Source organism: Diabrotica virgifera, chromosome 10 (assembly GCF_917563875.1).
Source record: "Diabrotica virgifera virgifera chromosome 10, PGI_DIABVI_V3a".
Lineage (NCBI taxonomy): Eukaryota > Metazoa > Arthropoda > Insecta > Coleoptera > Chrysomelidae > Diabrotica > Diabrotica virgifera.
The window spans coordinates 89116892-89139868 of NC_065452.1; the positions used below are offsets into that span (position 1 = coordinate 89116892).

General features: G+C 33.6%; 1 protein-coding gene across 2 annotated transcripts in view; it reads right to left on the reverse strand.

The window, feature by feature from the left end:
• The window catches only part of LOC114337973 (epidermal growth factor receptor kinase substrate 8), a 165064-nt gene that overhangs the window by 135930 nt on the left and 6157 nt on the right, over positions 1 to 22977 (reverse strand). Inside the window, exon 1 of one of the 2 annotated variants that reach the window (XM_050641255.1) lies at positions 12236 to 12449. The exons of the other annotated variant lie outside the window; for it this stretch is intronic. The gene's annotated coding sequence lies outside the window, so the exon portion shown is untranslated. Of the gene's footprint in view, positions 1 to 12235; positions 12450 to 22977 lie in introns of those variants that run through there. 2 annotated transcript variants of the gene reach the window in all.

Below are 22977 nucleotides of genomic sequence, written 5' to 3' on the forward strand. Positions count from 1 at the left end.
CTGCTTCAATCCTTTCGTGACCCTAAATCCCTCGGACATCATTGATCCAGTTTTAATTTTTGCAGTCGTTCCATTATACAGACTTTAGACTGCTTTGATAAGACCATGTTTAATGTTGGTTTGATGTAGGTAGGGTTGACCATAGTTTGCTGAGGGGCACACTGTCAAATGCTTTTTGTAAGCCTACGTATACCAGGTGAATTTCTTTATTGACTGCTGTTTTTTTCTCAATTGCTTGTGTAATAGAGTACAGGCGGTCTACTGTGGACCGAGCAGCTCTAAAGCCAGCTTGCTCCTCTGCTTCTTAATCTCTATAGTCATTTTCTATTTTGTTCTTAATAAGTTTACCATACATCCTACCTATTGTGCTGTTTACCGCAATTCCTCTGAAATTTTCACATTGATCCTTGCTGCTCTTTTTGTAGATGCTTGACATGATAGATAATTTCCATTCTTTTGGTAATTCAGCACCATTTAAGCCTTGAAAGCATTTAAGCATTTAAGTCTTTGAAGAGTTTTCTTAGCTGTTCTTGGAGTTTGTCTGTACCGACTTTCACTAATTCTGCAAGGATGTCACCAGGACCAGGGGATTTTCCATTTTTCAGGGATTTGGTTATTTCTTCCATCTCTGATTTACTTGTAATGGTGATGAATTTTACACCTATCGTGTTGTCTTCTATGTTAACAAATTCTGGTCTTTGTTCTGTTAGTAATTTTTTGAAACATTCTTCCCATTTTCCGTTGTTATTGGTGATATAACGTCTTTTTTCTTATTAGTTCTCATATTTTTAATTAATCTCCAACTCTCTGTGCTTCTTCTACCTTCTATGTAAGTGTTGATTTTTTGGCAGTTCTTTTCTCATGATTCGTTCTTTTTTTGAGTTATCTCAAGATATGAAGATATTTGCATCATTAAAAATTTTTACTGGTATCAAACCGTCAACGTAAGGAGCCAACGTATCATCGGCAACCGTGGCGATAATGTTTCATCCCTAGTTGGTATATCAGCATCATATACTAAGTACAAAAATGGTTCCAAGACACTGCCTTGGGATACTGCTGTATTTATAAGTTGGCAGCTTCTATTATCTTTGTCCATTTTTACATCAAAATGTCTGTTGGAAAGGTATGGTTTTAGAAGTAAGTAAATCTGACTGGGCATACATCTTTTTAGTTTATATAAAAGCAGCCCTTGATGCCAAACTTTATCAATAGCTTGCTGAAGATCAAGAAATGGTGCAGTGCAAATGTTTCTGTTTGTTTTCTAAACCGTCTTTGATTAAATTTACTATCCTATGCCATTGCTAAATTGTGTTTGGTTTTTCCCTAAAGCCAAACGAGGATCGAGGTCTCAGTTTTAGTGATTATTTTGGCTTCATATATTTTTGTCCAATTAAGCTGGGTAATTCGGTTTGGTTATTACCAAAAAGTGATCTGTATTATTTGCTCGTCTGTATGAATGCGTGTCTTATGTTTTTTGGTAAGTTCTTTTGTTGCTATTTTAAGATTTTATTTTCATGGAATCGAGCTGATATCTCCATGTTGTTTTGTGTTTCTTTGGACATTGAGTGTTCCAATTTTGTTGAAAGAAATACCATGTTTAGTGTTGCAGCGAGCAAAATTTATATTTTTAGTAACGTGAAATCTCTTTAATAACGTAAAAATTTATATTTTTAGTAAACTTAACTATACAGTCAGTAAAAAGAACAGGAGGTACCTGTTATCAGTAAGTGCTTTTTCGCTTTTAAATATACTAAATTGGCATATAAACAATTGTCATTTGTTAACATTGTTTATGATATCACTGCACAGTTTGGCGATAAGTAAATATAATCTCAGTTAAGTGTCACACAGTAGCACTTTAGATAATCTAATATTTTGTTTTATTTAAACATCAACTGTTGGGAGTTATTAGCAGGACGACATATGCAAACAGTCAACTACAGTTTTAACAATCTGGAATAGAATACTATTTATAGAAAGTCTACCAAAAAAAAATGGAGAGATGAAAGCTGGGAATTACTATCAAGAATAGAATTAATAAAAACAATAAAATTTTCCCAAATATGCGGCATCATTATAATATCAGTTGCTTCTAGCGTATCTCATGAACAACAATTCTTTGTCTTCTGTGCATTCTTTCCGATATAATTATTTTTCATTCTCTGTATATTATGTAGTTTCAATTTTAGTGATGATCTGAGAAAATCCATTTTGGATGGCAGATGTTTTTTCCTGTTCAACGAATATGTTTCTTTAAAACATCGATTGTCAGTGTAATTAGGTCACCAACATACATCACAAAATGTCTAGCGAAGTTGCTAAAGCAATTCATTGGGCAGTCTGAAACTTTAGTGATTCTCGACTGTTTTTCAAGAAAACTATTAGAGAACCTTAGTCAGTAGTTCACAGGGTGCATCTCGTCACTGCCTTATTAAAACGTATTTCCAGTGGGACGGTGAATTTTTCAAATCGAGTAATGGGATGGCCATAGGAAGTCTACTGAGCCATGAAAAAATTATAAGCGATTAGCAGATAAAAACCAATGTATTGGTTTCGTTCTGTGAATTACACCTTTTAGACCTGGTACCACAAGGAAGGTGAACAGTTAACCACGAAAATCGAGAAAATCAAATATATAGCCAGGCACGTAGCCAAAGGGGGGTCCATGGGGTCCGGACCCCTCCCACAACTGTCTCGGCTTTGGTACCAAAGCAGCAAGTTTATCCCCAAGTTATTATTATTATTTTTGAAAAAGTAAACGAAATTATTATTATTTTTTACTAGGATTATTTGTTTTTATTCAGTGTACGTTTCAACATACATAATATATCCAGTTTAAAAATTAGATTTGCCACAAGGAAAAGTATTCTATCAACATTTTAAATTCTTTTACCTGGATTTGCCTCTACAGAAAAAGCAAAATTGCTAGAAAATTTGTCTGTCTATTAGGTACTCCCACGACCCTTCTCTTACAGCAATAAAAGCTGAATATATGTTATGGTATAACTGTAATACAATATCATCTTTGGAACCAAATACCGAAATTGTCCGCGTAATGAACATTGTAATAAAGCTTTTTTTCCAAAAATTTACAAATTCCTTACAATTTTGGCAACTATCCCTGTCACAACGGCCAGTGTAAAACGTTCGTTCTCAACAATGAATCGAGTAAAAACTTCACCCGGAAACAAGATGGGAAACGACGAAAGACTCATTTTATTGGTTCTTTGGTCCGTTCATTGGAATGTTGAGTTAAAGCCAAGTAAGTACATTTTTTATCAAATAACCAAAAATTACTGGGTCGACAACTGAATAAAAGACCAGATGTATTATTTTCTATGGAATCCTATGTTTTGTTATAGTAGTCTCTAACATCATCATCTTCTTCTTTAGCCCATTTCTATCCAGTTTTGGACATAGGTCTTCCCCAAATCTTTCCATATAATCTGTCCTTGGCTGCGCTTTTCCAGTGAGTTCCTGTAGCTTATACAATATCGTCCTTTCATCGCATCTGAGGTCTTCCTCTTCCTCTTATTCCTATCACGGCCTCCAGTTTTATATTGTAGCATTCCATCTTTTTTCTTCCTGTCTCGCATTGTGACCCGAAAATCTCCACTTTAACCCTGTTATGTGATGACTAACATCATCAGAGATGCTAAAATGATATTAAAGATACAAAGGTGAAATTAGGTAAAATTTTAAAAATTTTACCGTCTCATCTAACAAAAAATTTGAGTTGTAATAAATAATCATTTCGTTGTGAATCGAAACAAGAGCAGTCTTATTTTAGTTAGTTCATAGAGCGCCAAAAGTACTCTAACTAGTTTCGACCCTTGTTAGAGTCTCTTCAGAGAGCACATATTTGATTCTCTCTGAACCACTAAAATTCTGGCTGTCAGCCTGTGCCCACAAACGAAAGATTATGATGATATGGATGCTGTGGTGGCATCTGCTAAAGACGAACGAAAGTTTTACTTTTAATATTAACAATATTAAAAATAAAACTTTATCATAACTAATCTCCTGATTACACCATTCGTGGCTTCTAAAATTTGCAAGCCAACGAATCGCCGAAGTAAAGAGTTGCGTCTATCTCTATCTAGAGGATCTATCAAGTGGCATCTCACTACCCGCCTGTCCAACACGGCATAATTCCAACAAAGATTAGTTCCCAATACTTACAATAGGAGTAGAACTAATAAAAATAATAAATAAATAATCATTTAGTTGTGAATCGAAACAACAGCAGCCTTATTTTAGTTAGTTCAGAGAGCGTCAAAATTTGAGTTTTGTTTGAACCCCCCTCAAGCTTTCTGGCTACGTGCCTGTATATAGCAAATAGTTGAAGTAGAACCCTGAGGAAACATGGGAACAGAGTATTCCGAAAATCAGTGCGTACGTAAAGTAATCTGAGTACTTAGCTAATGACTTGAAATATCTATAAAATGCTTTAGGATAGAATATAGAACATAAGTTCAAAACGAGTCGACCTACGTAAAGAACGACAATAAGAACTAAAAGCTAAAATTTTCTTACCGCATAGTAAAAATGTGCCCGATAGAATTGGCAAAATCTTCACTAATACGAATAAAATCTAAATTTTACCGCATTGCCCGTAGAAACCATTGAGTTTACATTTAAAAAGCACAACGTCGTTTAAATACTTCTTGTTTAAATACGACTGAAAATAAAACTGAATGACCTTTGAAAACTCACAAATTAGGAGCTAAACAACATCGACAGAAGACATAGTTCGATTGCTAGGGACCGGACTGCACTACGTAAATAATGTAATGAAATCCAATAAACTATAATAAATCATACTAAAACCAGTGCTAGCACACAAAATCTGAATAATGGTAGAAACCAGGCAAAGAAGGCCAGCAAAAGTGAGTAAGATGCGATGATAAAGAACTGGCCCGCAAGAAACTACGTAAAAAAGCAACTAACTGCAAACTTAGAGAAAATTAGAGCAAGCAGATGAAAAAAATAGCAGATGAAATGAAAAAGTAACCAAAATATAAGTGGAAAACCAAAAATTGAAGACAAAACTCGACATACCATATAAAGACAGCAACACCCTAGAATAACACCTAGCTACGAAGAATATCGTTGAGATTAGATAAATTCCTTATAAACAAAAATATAAGGAGGTTGAAAGTAAAAATCCAACCAAACTCCAAACCTATCATCTGAAAATCAAGAAAAACGAAGAAATTAACACGAGCTACAGCCACCTCAAAAAAAAGCAACTAGCGACAAGCAACACCAAAACCAGAAACCCAAAAAAGAGATAACATGATTATTAAATTGTTAAAAAGGACACTTAAAGGGCGACTCAAACCAATCGCAAGGCGAATCAAGAAAGCAGACGTTATGAATCAAGAAAGGAAAACCCAAATAAATGACAGTAAGGCGAAGAATTAAAAAACACTCAGACAACCGCCAATAATGCAAATCTACAAAGACCCAGTCCAAAGTTCACCGAAGCATTCTCACCATAAACCCTTTAGCCTCATGGTTTCTGCTTCCAAAAGCTCCAAGGACAAGTTCTGTAATGAGACAGAACCAGAAGACGCAGATGAAATAAATAGTTGATACACAAGAATTGTCAGGAACCAACAAAAGGATAATCAACATCATTACCACAGAAAAAATCAACGCCCAAAGGAATGTGACGAAAGATGAACAAAATAGGACAAAAACGATTAACAGCTATAGTTTAAACGATTAACATGTATTACGAAGATCGTGCAGAATATCACGATGGCACAGAACAAATAAAATGCATCATTGGGACCGAAAGGAAAATTGTGGAAGATGTGGAACAACAATAATTAAGATGGTATCTATGTAGGCCGAATAAATGGGTCACGGCTTCCGCAAGCAGCTTGGAATTAGAAACCAGCCGAGAGGAGGAAACGTGGACGACTCAAAACAAGCTGGGGAATAATGTCAAGAAAGCAATAAGTGAGAGAAATTGGACAACAAGATGTGCTTAGATAGAAGATGAAAGATAAGTATACAGAATGGACAGCGAGCAGACGTTATGACTTCAGGGAACATCCATAAACGTCTAAGAGACGGGGGAAGGGGGAACTTTGCTTATTACGATGATATACGACAGCAGGGGATGGGTGCATGAGTGCAAATCCGACGTAGTTTGGTGTATGTCAATTTGTCGCTATTGTCTCTATAAACCTAATTTAATAATTCTTGTTATGATAGATTCGTAAAAATTCGATATCGATATCGATAGATTTTAAAAAAACCACAAATAACACTGAATAAAAAAATCACTGAAATGGGGAGCCATGAGATGCCATTGCGATGTCGACATGAGGAGACGAAGGAGAGGGAGGGTATTAAATAGTCCAAATTTTTTAGGAAGTAGTTTATGGATGTACCCTTGTTTGACAGCCATTTAAACGCTACCATTATTGTTAATATTATGCATGTAAATCCCGTTTCTTCGATACACAAAAATGGATTTTAAAAGTGACTTACTTGAATGAATGAAGTGCAAGAAATAAAAAGAAGCTACTTAATACAGAAATTGACTTTTTGAGGAGAAGTTGTCAGGTTTCGAGATTAGAACATGTAAGAAATGAAACATTAAGAAAACGTATGAAGGTGGAAAAAACTATAATAGACGATATTGAAAAGAGACAGCTGACATGGTTCGGTCACGTTAAAAGAATGAATGAGACTCGCTGGCCGAGAAAAATATTAGAGTGGGTCCCACCGGAGAGAAGAAGAAGAGGACGACCACGGAGAAGCTGGAGGGACAATATTCAGGAGGCAGTGGATTCGAGGCAATTAGATGAAGATACGTGTTACGATAGAAAAAATTGGAAGCTGGGTATGGAGAGGCGGCGACAGCCGTAGAAATCCATTATATATATATATATATATATATATATATATATATATATATATATATATATAAAATGAATAATTTTAAGAATGCAGTTAATGTGTTTTTGGGCTGATTAGAAGTTATTATTCATTATGTATTATTAACAGTCACTACATATTAATAATCATATATATATATATATATATATATATATATATATATATATATATATATATATATATATATATATACTTGAATGAATTCATTTTGAATTAATCTAGTTCGCTAAAGCTATTATCAGTACTTAAATAAATAATGTCACAAATTATATTAACACAAGCATTCAAGTATAGAAAATTATTTCTCAGTAAGCACACAACAATAAAATTATCCATTTGAATAATTCTGGTCATTCAGGGCTAATTCATTCCTAATTGGTTGTTAAATATCCACAACATGTGAAAGTTTTGGATGTCTAAAGTAATTAATTGTGAGAAGGTATATGGGTATTTAATATTATCACATATTTTAATACGTACTAACGCTATCGCGTAACCCAGGTGAAATTTATTTTTTAATTAGAAATCATTATAATATAATTTGGGGTAACTGGACTTTTGACAGTTGAATAAATACAGTGCACGAATGATTATCAGCAGAAGACTAGTTAGAAGAAAAAGTATATTATATGACATAAAATCTATTTCTCACACAAAAACAACATTATTTACGACAATAACGAGAGGCAGAGATGGAATTTGACTAACCTAGAGTTATCTTCCTGTAGATATGCCCATGGGAAAATATTGGAGTTAACATAAATGAGGAGTGTCTGAACAACTTGATGTTTGCAGACGACATAGTCCTTATTGCAGAGCGAGTATATCATACCTGCCAACTTCTTCAAGACCTTCAGAAATCTTGTGCACGAGTTGGCCATAAAACTTTTCCGAAACACAATACATGACCAACCTAGTGCTGACCAAAACATTTCAACTAATGGCAGGAAAATTTAACAAGTATATATCTATAAATATCTGTGCCACGAGATTAAATGAGGAAGAAACAATCGCACAACAGAGTTAAACGGGAGAATACGATTAACATGAGCAGCTTACGGAAAACTGAGGAAAGTCTCTAGATCAGATATTCCCATGTGCTTGAAAAGGAAGTTCTTTGATCAATATGTACTCCCAATTCTACCGTATGGAGCAGAAACATTGACCTTACCAGCAAAGTAATCAATAATATACAAGTGACACAGAGAGCAATGGAGAGGACAATGTTAATATATCCCTCAGAGACATAGTTTCAAATCAAATAATTAGGAGAAAAACTGGTGTTAACGATGCAGTTAGAAGAATTACAACACTGAAATGGAACTGGGCAGGACATGTTGCCAGAGTCAGAGATGGAAGATAGACCAAGAAAAATTTAGAATGGAGACCTAGACACGATGTTTACCGTAATCGAGGATGTTATTTAACAAGATGTTAGGACGACATCAAGCACATTTAGCATAATTGGATTTAGTGTGCTCAAGATCAGATGTAATGGAATTATTTATGGGAGGCTTATATTCAGCAGTGGACTAAAACGACTAATTATGATGATTCCATAATATCGTCATAATTACGAAAGGAAAGTTCTCTGTGACATATTTAAGAGAAGACTAAATCACACAATACAGACGGCATCATGCAAAGGGACTGGATTTAAACATAAAGCCGCTAGACATACTAAACTTATAGAAAACAAGAAAAGGAGTACACAATAGCTTCACTCTATCTAACTTTTAAAAGTAGTAGCAAGTAACCACAATGATACAACAAAAAAATGCATAACATTTCAATATACAGAAAAATTAGTGTGATTATTGAGGCTGTTACAATATTTTTATTAAATGTTACTAATAACAGAATGCATATATGTATTAATGTAAGCGAATATATTCATTATCATCATCAGCCGGGTTTACGTGTACTGAAGGACATAGGCTTCCCCTGTTTGTATCCAGAGTGGACGGTCTTGTGCAGTATGAATCCAATTTTTTGTCATCTTTCGCAGATCATCTTGCCATCGTGTAGGTGATCTTCCTTTGTTTCGTTTAAATCTGTTCTTGGTCGTCATTTCGGTTAACTGGGTTTTCACCTTCCATACGTCATCTTTGCAAGGTGGCAAGCCCTTCTCCATTTCAATTTGAAAGCTTTCTCCACAACATTTGTAACTCTGGTTCTGTTTCGTAGGTATTCGTGTGTGATCTTGTTTTTATTGTTACTCCTATTATTAAATGTACCATCCTTCTTTGTACTATTCTTATTGTTGAAGGATTGTTTTTTGTTAAGGACAATGTTTCTGCACCGTAGATCATTTCTGGTAGAACACACTAATCGAAGTTTTTCTGCTTCACATAGATCAGTATACAACAGGTATTTGATAGAGTATGGCATCAAGGTCTCCTCTATAAACTGAAATTACACCTAACAGACCAACTATACTTTATTCTAAAATCGTATCTTACTAACCGATACTTCCAAGTCAAAATTGAAGACAACTACTCAAATTACTACATCATACAATCTGGCGTACCACAGGGTAGCGTTCTCGGCCCATTTCTGTATCTGATATTTAAAGCCGACGTTACAACCAGAAATGATACCTTGTTACTTTTGCCTATGAGACGGGAATCTTAACAGTGCAAGTCGACCCGAATGTAGCATCACAAAAAGTACAAAATCATTTAGACCAATTACAAAACTGGCTTAAGCGATGGAAAATAAATGTTAGTGCCAGCAAATCAGTACAAATTACTTTTACAACAAGAAAATCTGCATGTCCTCAAGTTTCTATAAATAATACCCCAATTCCCATCAAACCAATTGTCAAATAGTTGGGATTGCATCTGCATGAAAAACTCGTATGGAAAACGCACATTAAAACTAAACGTAAATAAATAAATCTTAAACTAAAAAATGATATATGTAAATGATATATGTAAATAAAAAATGATATATATATATATATATATATATATATATATATATATATATATATATATATATATATATATATATATATATATATATATAAAATAAATGAACTGGCTATTTACCAAGAGGTCTCAGTTATCTCTTGACAATATCTCTTGAAAATAAACTGCTTCTGTACAAAGCTATACTCATACCAGTTTGGTCATACGGAATAGAACTATGGGGCTGCAGTAAACCTTCAAATACGAAGATACTCCAAACATTCCGGTCCAAAATACTCCGTATGATAAGTAAAGCCCCATGGTACGTATTCAACCAGACACTTCACAATGCAGTAAACCTTCAAATACGAAGATACTCCAAACATTCCGGTCCAAAATACTCCGTATGATAAGTAAAGCCCCATGGTACGTATCCAACCAGACACTTCACAATGATCTGGACATCCCACTCCCACTAATCAAAGACATAATAAAGACTCGTTCAATAAAATATAAAAATCGCACCACTGACCACACCAACGAATTGATAAATAATTTATTCACCCAACCACTTGATGAAAGAAGACTGATAAGAGTATGGCCAGACAACCTACCACAATAATACTAAGTGGACGGTACCTAAGTCACCTTAACCCTTTATCCGGGCAACACATTTTACTTACGTAACCGGGCAACTCGGGTCCGTTGGGCCCACCACTGTTCTTGAATGTACTATTCAGATTTACCCATATTATTTCTAATATTCTTTTTTGACTTTTTATTAAAGTTAAATTTAAATTGTCTATTATGTCTATATTTAAAAAAAGGTGCTACTATAGTATGCGGTCTACCTCGAGGGTGCGATCTACCTGAATAATTTGGAGCGACACCACATTTTGTACTATTATAATAGAATATCATATTTATCTGGTTTTTTGTCAACATCATCTGCACAGTAAGCATTGTGATGCATGGTAGACAGGACTAGGACACTTCTTTGTTTTTTCGGAACCTAAGAAACAAGAGATGCTTTTGGAGTGAATCCGAAAATTGAAGATTTCTCTAAACGGTTCTTGTTTGGTAGAAATTCCCGAGGAACAAATCTCATCTTTTTTCACTGTGACCACAAGAGTTAGTGAATTTGCCAGTAATTCATGTGCAAGAGCAAGATAGAATAGAATAGAAATATGCTTTATTGTCACTGAAAATTATACAAATTTTATGGACAAAGCTTAATATAAAGTCAGAAAAAATACAGTGAAAAAAGATCAGTGAAATAGTTATCCCAAGTCACATTCCTCTTGGAATTATAAGGCTCAATGAGTTGCTTTACAACTTGAGATGCAAGACCTTTGGCTACTGTATTTCCGTTTTTTTCTGTCTATGGTATTCCACCTAAAGGGTGATAATATGTTTCCGAGTCACATGCCCACCATATTTTCATGCCACACTTATCTGGCTTTGAAGGCATGTACTGCTTGAAAGGACACCTACCCTGATAAGGAACAAGTTGAGCATTTACAGTTATGTTTTTTCCTAGTAAATAGTATTTCTGAAAGTTTTGGTTGACTTGATTCCACACATCGCGTATTGCTGCTAATTTGTCGTTCCTTCTTCGTTCAGACCTCGTGTCCTTATCGTTAAATCGAAAAAATCTTGGCAAATTTTTGAATCGTTTTAACCCCATGGTAGCTTTAAATATAGTAGGTCCATAAAACTTACATCAAAGTACATCTACATTATGGATGTTGGCACTCAGGTGCCTTGCAGTTAGTAGTAGTCCAATAAAGGCATATAGCTCTGCAGAATCGCAATATTTCCAGTTCTCTGTCCCCAGGACTTTTTCGGCTTCTTTATTTGTACATTTCACTATTTCGTTCCCAATTTTTTCGTCCACAAACAAACCAAAGGAATCAACAGGATCATCTACCCTTTGACCAGGGCTAACATTACTTTGTGCACTTTGCTTTTTATTATGTCGCAGGATCACATACGTCTTGTCGGTTGTGGTTTACTCTTCCAGTTAATTCCATCCTTAGTTTCAAAAATTACACACTGTGAAATCTGGTAACATAGCTACACATTCTTCATCATTATCACTCAATACTACTTGCTGATTATCCTTTGCTTCCGAAAGATGATCTTCAATTTCCAGAGTTACTTTCAATGCCACCTTATTCAGGAGACTCTTCATCATCGGAATCCCATAAATTTTCGCACTATCTACTTTCACTGTAATTCAATATAATTTTAGGAGCTTAGTTGTCGACACTAACATCGATATCAAACGATTGATAGCAGACGCATTATTTATTTCAAAATATATATATATATATATATATATATATATATATATATATATATATATATATATATATATATATATATATATAGGTACCTACCTAACAATATTATTGTATTCCAAAAATCATTATCAGTTTTTAAAATTCAGTTAGAATAGATATAACACCTATTGTATCTATTTTGTACCTCTTTGATGTTCACATCAAAGATATGTTTACATTGTTTGATACACGTTTAGACTTTATTATTGGATTTCCGGAATCATAAAAGTCATTTAGATAATCCACACAAACATTACTTGACTGCCAGATTTACTTCTGTAACAAAGATTTAGACTTTAGGTATAAATACAAATAGGGTCCGACGGGCCTATGTTGCCCCTTTACGTGACAAAATTTTTTCGACGCAATAATTTCAAAAATGATAATAAATGTTTTGAATAGCTCATGACTATGTTGAAGGAAAAATACTTCTAAACAAATTCAGTGATGCATAAAATTCAATAAAAATTTTTTTATCACCTTATGATAAAAGAATTGGCGTCTACTAGGGCCCATTGGACCCACCTTGTCCGGATAAGGGTTAAGCGAAAGGCCACACAGGCGATAATTTACGGAGCCATAAGAGCAGTAAACCCATTGGTTGACTAACTCTTCAACCAATTGTAGATGAAATAGGAGTTAGTCAACCAATGCCTCTTCAGGTTTACTGCTTTTACGGCGCCGTAAATTATCGCTCGTGTGACCTTAGCCTAATTGACTTACATACCATTCACTTATTACTTTGTATATTGTAAAAATGCAGTGTATCAAAATAAAAATAAGAGCGATCGGTAGGTATGTTACCGCTTTTAAATACATTTTTAAGAGCTCCATATGCTGCCCATACATGTGCTATTATTCTTGATACCTCAACCGTTTGGTTAGCCTTGCCTATTCTAATTTCATGTAAAAGGTATATGTATCCATCTTTCTGAATTTTTAAATTGTTATTGGACGTGCGGCTCGTCATATATTTTGTTTTGGGGATATTAAATTTATTTTTAAACCGATTTCTCTGCAGGCTTTTTCCAGTTCTTATAGCATAGTGTTGATTTCGTTTACGTTATCTTCTATCAAAACCATGTCATCAGCATAACTTAGATGGTACAGTCTTTCCCTGTCGACTCTTATCCCTTTATGGTTGTAAAAGCACGCTCTAGGGCAGTTATAAAAAGTTTTGGTAATAGTGTAAAGCGAATATATAACTGATGCACATCAATCAGATAACAGGAAATTCCATGTCATTGCTTGCTACTTAACGTGTGCTGATGATGTGCTAGTAGGAAGTTCTGAAAGAGAATCAGAACAAAACCTGGAACACGGGAAGCAAGTTCTGGAATAAAAATGTTTAAAACTTAGTAGGACAAAAACGTAGATGTGATCCAGCAACAATTGCCACAGCAAAAATGACCAAAAGGTGGAAGGTTTGTCAAATTTCAAGAGCGTTAAAGGTGAGGTTGATCAACTGCTTAATATTCCCAAAACTGACCTACGGATGTGAATCTTGGACCCTGAGACAATCGAAAAGAAGAAAGATAGACGCCACTGAAATGTTGTGTTGGAGACGAATTCCTTGGAAGGTCCGCAGGACAAATAATTCAATTTTAAGAAAGCTAAAAGTCAGCCAACGACTCTACAGTAAAGTCTATCACTAATAATTAAAATACTTTGGGCATGTTATGTGAGCAAACACAGAAAACATGGAAAGACTCATTATGCAAGGAAAGGTGGAAGGCCGAAGATCACGCGGAAGATCGCCAACAAGATGGATCGATCAAATTATAGGAACATGCAAAAGACCTATGCATGAGTTAAAATAAATGACCAGAGACAGAGAACTTTCTAGACAGACAACACACGATATCACGTCGACCACTATACTCCCACCAGGGATCAGGATTGAAGAGAGAGGACAAAAACAGAATATCTACTATTACGCCAGGGAAATAAGGCAAAAATATACCATGTTCGCAAAAATATACAATGTTCGGGACACTTGAGCAGTCAGGTTGCAAATGGGTTTTTTGGGTACTATATAATAAATACATTATAAATTCAAAAATTCCCGTCACAGTTTGGACGAGAAATTTAGTTATTAACAAATAAGGGTCAAAAATGAGAGTTTTTTCGTTTAAATCGCTAAATCGCTACAGGTAAAAATAGGGTAATTAAATATCTTATTTATAATATTTTTCTTTTAGTAGATGAGCCAAGGTTTAAAATAGCTCTTTTTAAATTTTGGTCCGATCATTTGTTGCTTCAGATATTGCAAAATAAAACTAAAATTTCGAAAATAAAAAATTTGCTATAACTTTTGCGAAAATGAAGTTAAGACTTTCATATTGCAAGAAAAGTTGAGTTAAACAGTCCTTACAATGCACAAAAAATTTAAAGACGATTCATCAATTAGTTTAAATTTTATTCAATTTGTTTATCCCAAAGAGCTTTTTTTTCGCAATGTTATTGTTCAGAAAATAATAATGATATAGCAATTCTGTGGAATGCGCAACAATGCGCACCAATGTAGCAACATGAAAGAAGAATAGTCATATTTTCAACGCATTTAAAACAATCATTAAAAAATCATTTTTATTACTCCGAAAACATTTTACTAAAATAGTCATTTTTGGCTTATAAACAATTTAAATAACTTTGTTAATATTGGCTGTAGGCTAAAACCACAATGGGATTTGAAAAACTGGTATTTTTATACGAATTTTCAGAAAAAAACTTTTTACCTAGGTTAATTACGGTCAAAGTTAGCCACTTTTTTTATTTAATTGACGGCTACTTTATTTATAACAATTAAGCAACCTAACTAGAGCCATTTTGAAGTTCAAGGTATATAGTTTATGTGTAAATGTTTGAGAAAACTTTGAACCTCAATAGAGTGGTTAATAAAGTTTTAAAAATGGCGTCCTAACGGAACGGATTCGTGGTCGGTGGAGGGGAATTATTAAAATCCATGCACTCAAAAAATGAAACTAATTCTTCAAACATAATGCTACGATTAATATCGCCGGAGCTTGTTGATGGATTTTGACCATCTTCTTCTTCTTCTTCTTCTTATAATAGGCCCCTTGGCCTGTTCCTTACCGATTTTGCGCTTGTATTCGTAGCTGTGATGTTGACTGCCAGCTATCTCGCCACCTTTTAAAGGGCCTTCCTATTGGTCTCTTGCCTGTTGGCTTCGAATCACTGGCTATACGGGCTATTATCTCGCTGTCCATTCTCGTTACATGCTGATTCCACTCTCGTCGTCTCTGTCTTCCCCACCGTACTATATCTTGTATGTTACAGAGATCTCTTATTCTGTCGTTCGGTATTCTGTCTCTCAGTGTGTTCCCAGTTATTGACCTCAGCGTTCTCATTTCTGATGTTCTCAGTATCCTCTTGGTTTCTGCTGTGTCACATCTTGTTTCTATCGCGTACGTCATGATCGGTCTTACACATGATTTGTATATGCGTACTTTCCCTTCCATTTTGACCATAATTTTTTTAATTTGTATGTACTCATAGTCTTATAGAGTACGTTATTATGTACGCACATCCCCATCTAACATTACAAAATGTTAGGGGGAACTGCACTTATCACTCAGGGATATGAAAAATAGATTACGACCGATTCTAAGACCTACGAAATATACATATATAATTTCATAAAAATCGGTCAAGCGGTCTTGGAGGAGTATGGAAAGTAACACTGTGACAGGAGAATTTTATAGATGTAAATATATAGATGGCTATTAACAAATAGGGGTTGGTGATAGAAGTGTGAAAATTAAGGGTTGTTTGTATTTTTTAATTCTACATCATATAAAATTAAGACAGATAATGTTGTCCAAAAAAATAAAAAAATGTCAGGGGGGTAACCCCCCTTATAACTTATGGGTAAAGAAAGAGATTAAAACCTATTCTCCGTCCTATAGGATATACGTGTAAAATTTCATAAAAATCGGCCAAGCCGTTTCGGAGTAGTACTCAACACTGTTACAGGAGAATTTGATGTATATAGAAGTAATTGTGAATTAAATAATAAAAGTGGCTAACTTTGACCCTAATTAACCTAGTCAAAAAGTTTTTTTCTGAAAATTCGTGTAAAAATACCAGCTTTTGAAATCCTAAAGTAGATTTACTTTGTAGTCAATATTAACAAAGCTATTCAAATTGTTTATAAGCCAAAAATCACTCTGTTTTACTAAACTGTTTTCGGTGTGATAAAAACGACTTTTTAATGATTTGTTTCAATACTTTGAAAACACAACTATTCTTCTTGCTCGTGATTTCCACAGAATTGCTATATCATTATTATTTTCTGAACAATAATATTCCGAAAAAAAAAGCTCTTTGCGATAAACAAATTGAATAAAATTTAAACTAATTGACGAATCGTCTGAAATTGTTTGTGCATTATACGAAATGTTCGACTCAACTTTTCGTGCAATATGAAAGTCTTAAGGCCATTTTCGCAAAATTTATAGCACATTTTTTATTTTTGAAATTTTAGTCTTATTTTGCAATTTCCGAAGCAAAAATGATGGGACCAAAATTTAAAAAGTGCCATTTTAAACCTTGTCTCGTCTACTCAAAGAAAAATATTATAAATAAGATATTTACATAATTACCCTATTTTTACCTGTAGCGATTTAAACGAAAAAACTGCCATCTTTGACCGTTATTTGTTAATAACTAAAATTCTCGTCCGAACTGTGACGGGAATTTTTGTATTTATAATGTATTAGGTATATAGTACCCAAAAAATCCATTTGCAATCTGGCTGCTCAAGTGTCCCGACAAAAACCTTATTTCTCTGGACTATATGGTCATTTGAATATATGGAGTTGCTGCTACAAAGAAGATCGTAACTTGCTGACTACTCGGTTTCTATTTGAACTGTTTTATTGTGGAGACTCTGCTTACCAATGTGGGGTAAATATACATATACGAAAAGATAGTTCGGGAGTGATAAACTTTGAAATGATAATTATTAAATACAAAGAATAGCTAATTAAAAGTTTCTGGAAGGAACAGGTAAGGAGAACTAAAGAAGTCCGGATAGTTTTTCCGGAGCTCCATTTCTCTAATTAGAGACACCGACTTTGCATGGAAGTAAAAGCAAAAGTGATAATAATGATGATGACGATATTATTTTAGTGTTTTTTCATATGTTCTTTGGTCATATTACTTATGATCAATTTGAAGAATGGCTAAGAAAATGTAAAAATTTTTAAATTTATTTTATCTGACATTATACCTATAATAAAAGCAGATGGGTAGTACATTTGAAATACAATTAATATGAATACATATCTATTTTATTTATAATTATTATAAGTATGTATGTACAAGTTACTTTCTGTTATACGTATCAACGAATTTGTAGATAAACATCGTTTTGCTGATATTTTTCGTGCTTCATGCTTGATTTTGATTCACTTTTACTAGAAAAGTGTATTTTTACTATTTAAATAAGTCATACAAATAGCCACAGCATGAAAAATGGACACGAAAGATTTTAAATTATTAATAATTAGTAATTTTATTAACTGTTATTCATGAAATGGTAATATGGTTCCATTTGTATAATTCTGATTCAATAGTACTTTCAATTTATCATGCCGTGCACAAAAGTCACTAAATGAGGCAATACCTGCTGTGTATGTATTTTTATAAACAGGACAGGCTAGTCATAAGATGTTTAAAAAATATAAATCAAGAAGTACTATCAAGAACGAAATGTTATAAGAAAATTCAAATAAGTACACTAAAAATGAAGATAAATAGAAGTATCACCAAAGGTAGTGTCTAGGTGATCATGGTATTATTAAATTATATTAAAAAGTGAAAGGGAATAAAGTTGAAGACAATGCAGAAACTAGTATAATTATGTAAGTTACTGGTTTTATCAGATCTAGTCCCCTGTTCTGGTTTCCAGTACTCCAGCCATATTCCCACTTCCTTGTTTTTTTCGATCAGGTGGTTGCCAATACAATATTAATTTCAGTACGCAATGGTCTACCATTATCTGTACATGTCCATACCAAGTAAGCTGTTTCTGCTGGATTTCTTCTATGATGGTGGTTGTTCTGTTCATGATTTGTGTTTTTCTTTCATTTATTCCCGGCATTCTTCTGGATATACCTGCTGATCTGCACCAATTCCATTACCAGAAGATGGAGGCTCTGTTCCATTCACTTAGTGAGTTTGCCAGGTTTCACATCCATAAAGCACAACGCTTTCAAAAATAGTATTATATAGCTTTATCGTTTCCTATTTAGATATAGTTTTATGCCAGAGTCGTGAGCTCAGCGCACCTTTAATTTTTTCCCTTTAATTCCCTTAGTCGACCCTTATTTCAGTTCGTCCATTTCTTTTCATTTTTTCCTCCAAATAAATATATTCCGAACATGATGCAATTGCCTCAATCTTCTAAGTTACATCGTCTACTTCAATTTCTCCTATACACAGGTATTTCGTTTTTGTTGAATTAACATTTAGGCTTTGGCCACACGGCCGATTTTTTACGGCGCGATAATTTACGGCGCCCATTTGTTTGACTACCTCCTCCACCAATTTTATATGAAATCATTTTAGTCCAGGGTAATAAGGTTTTTTCCATGACACTCGAGCAGCCAGGGTACTGAAGCGTTTTTTAGAGAGGTAATACCTATGAAAACAAATTGTAACTATTTCCTGCGCAGGATCTGGCGGCCATTTTTATTTATAAACAATTTAATGTCGAAAAACGGCATTTTTTCCGTAATTTTTCAAATCAATGGAAAACAGTGTACTTTGTGGTTACATTAGTACAAAAATCTTCGAGAGCATGGAAAAACCTTTAAAATGACGTATTACAAAGGTTGATACACTTATTTATTGTTAATATAATTGAGAAAAAAGGTCTAAATTTCAAAAAAAAAATAATTTAGCAATAACTATTGTAATAATTAGTGTACAACTTTGAAATTTTTGTCAAATTAGGGTTAATTAGTGCTTAACACGTGACAAAAATTGCGAAGTGATTCATTTAATTGTTTATATTTTATTCAAATTGTTTATCCCAGAAAGCTTTTTTTTTGCAATAACATAAGTCAGAAAAACAGAATGTTAGAACCACTCTGCAGGTGTCAAATGTAAGAGCATAAGCTAAACTTTTAAACCTGTTTAAAAAATGTTAATAAAGAGTGCATTATTTAGTAATAAATAATTATGCAAAAGTCTCGTCAATTTTTCCTTGTAAACAATTTGAATGACTTTCTTGTTATGGCCGGTACAAACGTTTTTTTGCACATTCTAAAAGATGGCATTTTTATACGAACTTAGGAAAAAATAAGTTAGCCTAGGTCAATTAGGGACAAAGTTAGCAACATTTTTTTAAAAATCCTCAGCTAATTTGTTTATGATAAATAAGAATCTAAAATAGCGCTCTTCCACTTTCAAAGACACGAACTATTCAGAAAAAATTTTGGATTTATTTGCTTTTTAAGGGAGTCGTCAATAAAGCTTCAAAAATGAAGTACAAACGCGACCCGCTTGCAACCGACGAAGTAGAAGCATAAAATCCGTGCGACCTAAAATTGAAATATCAACTTCAAAATCCTACAATTTTTTGTAACTTGGGAATCAACCAATGGATTTTAATGTTTTTTTTTAATTTGTATGTAGTTAGCGTACTTTACAAATGTGGAGTCTGTTGATTTATAAATTATTTAATAAACAATTTAATTTGTTTAAAAAAATTTTTTTTCAAAAAAAATTTTTTTTACCCTATTTTAGGTAAACAACTATAATGTTATGTATGTAATAATTGATAAAAAATTGTAATAAATATATTATTACTACACTCACCGGCACAAAATTCGGCCACCCAAAATTTTTGATTAAGTTTAATAGTTTATAACTTTATTATTTGTGCTCCGATTTTTAAGATTCTTGCACCAATTTGTAGATACATATATTGATATCGTTTCGTATTTTCCCGGTATCAAAAAAAAATTGCTTGCATGTCAATATACAGAGGTGAATAAAAGCGTTGTATTTTCTACTAACTTTAAAAAATTTTGTGGAAAAACGGAAGGGCACATTTTGTGTCATAGTCCTGCCATATTATCCCAGAGACATCACTAAAATTTTGTTTTTTGAATTATCCGAATATCTCTTTTCTTGTAAGAGCTGTATCATTTTTTGTAAGTAAAACACTGATTGACTCATAAAATAGAGGTTGGATTGATAAGATTAGAATGGCCCGCATGCAGCCCAGATCTCAATCCTGTTAAGCATTTATGGGATGAATTAAAAAGAGCTATTCGCCGTTATACCAGGCCTCCAGAAAATTTGGTACAGTTATGGCCTTGGTAGAGGAATATCGGACTATTCCCCAGGCAATATTAACACACCTTTATTCGATGCCAAACACATTGCGAGAAGTCGTTGCTGCAAGAGATGGACATACTCACTATTGAAGTTTTTCGTTTTGTTGTTAATTTTGTTTTGTTTTTATTTAATTTTAGTGCGCTTGATATTTTTAATTAAATAAACCTTCAAAGCAGTGTTTTTATTTACAGCTCTTACAAGAAAAGAGATATTTGGATACTTCAAAAATTAGCTTACAAATAGATGTTTACACGTCCTTTTTACAAAAAAGTAAAAAATGGCTCCACTTAATAGTATCTGTTGTACATACTTTCCAAATGTGTTCTTCTCACATGGAATGTTTTTTAATAGACAATTCGTATAAATAGTTACTCTATAGGTACATTTTAAAAAAATTTCTTAAATTTGTAATTGAAAATAACTGTATATTTTTTATTCATATAAATATAAAATCTAAGACATAAAAATGATTTCATAAACAATGAATCACAAAATTCAAATTACTGCAACTGTAAGCAAACTTATAGAGTAAAAGTCGCACTTTTATAGAAATTTTTCTTTTATTGTAAGAGGGGCTAAATTGTGGAATAAATCCATTTTCTCTAAAATCGACGACTATGAAGACAAATCCCGACACAGGTCGATTTTATTTTTAAATTACAATTTTTTTGGCATATATTTTATACTAGTGTCGTCATCCATCTGAGCGTGATGACGTAATCGATGATTTTTTTAAATGGGAATAGGGGTCACCCTTTCAAATAGTGGCACCTCATTTGAAAGGGTGTTCAATTGTCTATTCAGTAATATAAACAATAATATCCTTATTTATACACGGTGACCAAAATAATAATTTTTGAATTAAATTTATTGACGCAAAAAGAAGAATGTATGTAATTTATTTAACTCAAAATACATTGTACTGCTGTCAGTAAATAAAAAAAAATATTTCACAAATAAACATTTCTTTTCGCTTAAATTAAAAATATAAACAATTGAATAAATCGCTTGGAAATTTTTACCACATATTACGCACTACAGAACCCTCATTTGACAAAAATTTCAAAGCTGTACAATAATTGTTACAATAGTTATTGCAAAATTATTTTTTTTGCAATTTAGACCTTTTTCTCAATTATATTAACAATAAATAAGTATATCAATTTGTGTAATACGTCATTTTAAAGCTTTTTCCATGCTCACGAAGATGTTTGTACTAATGTAACCACAAGGTACACTGTTTTCCATTGATTTGATAAAAAACGGAAAAAATGCCGTTTTTCGACATTAAATTGTTTATAAATAAAAATGGCCACCAGATCCTACGCAGGAAATAGTTACAATTTGTTCTCACAGGTATTACCTGTCGAAAAACCGCTTCAGTAGGTACCCTGGCTGCTCGAGTGTCACGAACAGGGTATATTTTTGCCTTATTACTCTGGCCTATTTCATCTAAATCCCATCACTCGTATTCTTGTATTAACTTGATCGTCCGCGAAATGAATAGTATGTAATGGTGTTTTGTCGTTAAATGGTATACTCGTTCCAGAACATTACCTCCTCTATTTTTTCAGTACCTCATTCAGATAGATTTTGAAGAGTGTTGGGGATAGAGGGGTATTGTATCATAGACTCTCGATAAGTCCAAAAATAAATGAGTTAGTCTATCCCTAGCCATTCTTTTTTAACTAGTAAATTATGTTTGTAACTACTGTTTGACGTTTCGATTTCAACTTGCTTCCATACCAAATTATTTCCACGGAAATCGTTTTCAGAAAAGACTATTTTAATAATATGAGAAAAAAGTACAACCTACAAGTTGTTCCAACAGAGGAATTCCTTGAATCCTTTATTGTTCAAACTGATCATGGATGAAATAATAAAAAAGTAAGAACTAAAAAAGGATACCAAATGGGACAAAAACAATTTAAAATAAACTGCGTTGCAGACGATGCAATACTAATCTCTCAAAGTGAAGATGATTTACAACTTATGCTACTTACTTACTTTCCGTGTCCGGAACACCAACAACTTTAAATTCTGTATTTCCAATGGTTGGCCACATAGATGGCCCTGTCATTTGCTATAATTAAGTCTTGTTCTGTGCAGGTCTCTCTCATCTCTGTGCATGATAGTAGATGCCGGCTGGTCTGAACCGCGCCACAGTCGCAGGTATCGTCCTCCTGGTATCCCCATTTTTTCAGGTTACTAGCACAACGTGAAACGCCGGTTCTTAGTCTGTTTAGCGCTTTCCAAGTCGGATACGGTAAATTGTGTCCAGCAGCCATTTCCTCCGAGGGAGGAAAATGTGTCGCAGTAGTTGACGCTTGCCATAGGTGTATTCGGCGCGTCTCTGGCGCTTCGGGGATGGATCTTGATGTTTTCAGGAAGCTTTTCCGAGATCTTAGTCTGCTTGGCTGAGTTTG